Below are 2,870 nucleotides of genomic sequence, written 5' to 3'. Positions count from 1 at the left end.
GCAACCCCGGAGTGACAATAGTCAGGACCACTCCCGGTGATGACCATAGTTTGAGGAGTTCATGTATTCACTAAGTGCGAATGCTTTGTTTCGGTACTCTATTAAAAGGAGGCCTTAATATCCCTTAGTTTCCAATAGGACCCTGCTGCCACGGGAGGGTAGGAGAAAAGATGTCATGCAAGTTCTTTTCCATAAGCACGTATGACTATATTCAGAATACATGCCTACATTATATTGATGAACTGGAGCTAGTTCTATGTCACCCTATGTTATAACCGTTGCATGATGAATGCCATCCGGCATAATTATTCGTCATTGATCCATTGCCTATGAGCTTTACACATATTGATCTTTGTTACTTTACTTTTTTGTTGCCATTGTTATGATTGCTACAAAACTGCTACTATTACTTTTGCCACTATTACCGCTACTTCCTTACTACTTTGCTACTAAATATTTTCCTGCAGATATTAAGTCTTTCAAGTGTGGTTGAATTGACAACTCAACTGCTAATACTCTAGAATAATCTTTGGCTCCCCTTGTGTCAAATCGATAAATTTCGGTTGAATACTCTACCCTCAAAAACTATTGCGATCCCCTATACTTGAGGGTTATCACATGGCATACTTTATAGAACCTATGACTGAGGCATAGGGAATGACTTTCATCGTCTCTCTATATTCTGCCATGGTCGGGTTTTGAGTTTAACTCAACTTCGCAACTTGTTACATAGGCAAGAACCCTTTCTTTGACTGGTCCATTTTGAACTTCTTCAAAACTTTGTCAAGGTATGTGCTTTGTGGAAGTCCTATTAAGCGTCTTGATCTATCCCTATAGATCTTGATGCCCAATATATAACCAACTTCGCCGAGGTCTTTCATTGAATTTTTTTATTCAAGTATCCTTTTATGGTATTGTCGGAGTAAATGACCACGGGTAGCCTAGCAAGCCTCCAAGCTTCCAAGACATGGGGCCGTCTTCCCCCAGCCGGCTACCTCTCAAGCCGGCTGCGCAAAGGCAGCCCAGCCCTGAAATCCTTGAGAAACAAGACCACGAGAAGGCCGACTTCCAGAAGCCGGCCATAAAAGGGCCGACTCCCAGGAGCCGGCCCCTCAGTAGGCGGCTAAGATCTTGCCCTCAGAGTCTGCACCTACATAACGGTGACAAGACAGGGCGTGGCTACAGTAAAGCCTGCCACCCCCGAATCCCGGCGCACGCATGGCCACAGTGCATCGTACGGGGCGGCCGTCCCCGTCCGGTGCGGCACTGTTGCCACGATGATCGTGACGTCACCCACGGCGAGGGGTCAGTACGACCCGTGGGTGGCAGGCCCCCTCGGTTAGGGAGATCCCGAAGGCGGCCAGGCTTCCCACAGTCGGCCAGGGGTATGGCCGGCTTCCAATAGCCAGCCAGCTCTCTCCCTCCAAGGAGGTGCCTCATTAAGGAGACAAGAGAAGGTAAGGCTACAGTGATGAGCCGCCTCGCGGCGGCACTGTAGCCATGCTTACCACGACGAAGCCATCGTCCCCAGGGGCAAGGTAATAGTAACCAGCCCCCGACAAGACCCCCGAGCGGTGGGGCCGGCCTGTCGGCCAAAGGGTCGGCGGCCGGTGGGCCCACCAGTCAGCGGGCCCCACTAGTCGGCGGAGAAGTCGGCAGGCGTAGACACAGACGGCTGGGGCCAACGCCCAGCCGGATTACCATTGTACCCCTGGGGGATAGGCCTATATAAACCCCCAGGGTTCCCATGTAGGGGAGATCACTCTTTGGATAGATTTTAGACGCCACAAGGAGAAGAGGAGCGGGCTAGCAACCCGCCGAGCTGAGCAAACAGCTCAAGGAGCATTCTGTAGCAACCCGCCGAGCTAGTGATCATGCGGAGACCCCACAGAGCAGCATTAGGGGTGTTATCTCCACAGAGAGCCCTGAAGCTGGGTAAGATTCGCCGGTGTGCATGTCTTCGCCTTATCCTATTTCCAGGCACCGGCGATGTTTTATTGGCTCCCACAATGATAAGCCATCCATTGGCATATGTCGCACCAACCACCCGACATTTGGCGCCCACTGTGGGGCCAGGTGCACCGTCGTTCGGAGACCTGCTCTGGACGGGAACCCTCTTCCTTCCCAATGTGCGTAGCCAGCCTGGCTCGCCAGATGGCGCTTGCCCCGACGCGCTGCAAGACGTCGCCGACGCCTGCGCGGCGAGCTGCCTCGCCGATCTTCTTGGTGAGGCTCACATCTCTGGCGAGCCCGCATCCGACGCGGGCACAGACTGCCCCGAGAGCCACCTCGTCAGCCTCCTCGATCAACTCCATGTCTCCGGTGAGCTTGCCGCGGACTTGGAGTCGGTTGGCTCCACCGACCCGATGCTTGTCGACTCCGACACGGCATCCCTTGACGCCTTCCCCACCAACGTGGTGGTCATCAACGACCCTCTTCCTCAAGCCGACAGCAGTGGCAGTGCCATTACTGAGGTACTGGTTATCAGCCACGGCGCCTCCTCAGGCGAAAACGCCCACGACGCTCTGCAGGCGGCGCTGCACGACTTGTCAGTCCCCGTCCCGGCCGACGCGGACGCCAAGACATTGGAGGCGCGCCCCCTCGCCCTCGTTGCGGAGGGCCAGAGGCTCGCCACCATGAGACGCTTCACCGACGCTCACCAGCGCGAGGTCGACCGAGCCACCTTCGGCACGCCGCCTCTCGACGGGCCGAGCCACATCGGTATCGTCAAGAAACACGGCGCGGCTATCACCGACATGCTGGGAGCAGACCGCCCAGTCTATGCCACGCCTCTCGAGAACTTCCGCGCCGCCTAGGAGGCCGCAGACGAGTTGAATGGGCTAGGGCCTGATGAGCTCCCTTACATGACC

The 2,870-nt window shown here is 55.2% G+C and overlaps 1 pseudogene; it reads left to right on the top strand.

Annotated features, from left to right (window-relative positions):
- Window positions 1-1,874: 1,874 nt before the first annotated feature.
- Window positions 1,875-2,640, top strand: LOC147991116 (uncharacterized; annotated as a pseudogene).
- The last annotated feature ends 230 nt before the right edge of the window (window positions 2,641-2,870 follow it).

This window comes from Triticum urartu, chromosome 1A, assembly GCF_056163025.1.
Source record: "Triticum urartu cultivar PI428250 chromosome 1A, HENAU_Tu73, whole genome shotgun sequence".
Lineage (NCBI taxonomy): Eukaryota > Viridiplantae > Streptophyta > Magnoliopsida > Poales > Poaceae > Triticum > Triticum urartu.
This window is presented reverse-complemented; position numbering and strand designations above follow the sequence as displayed.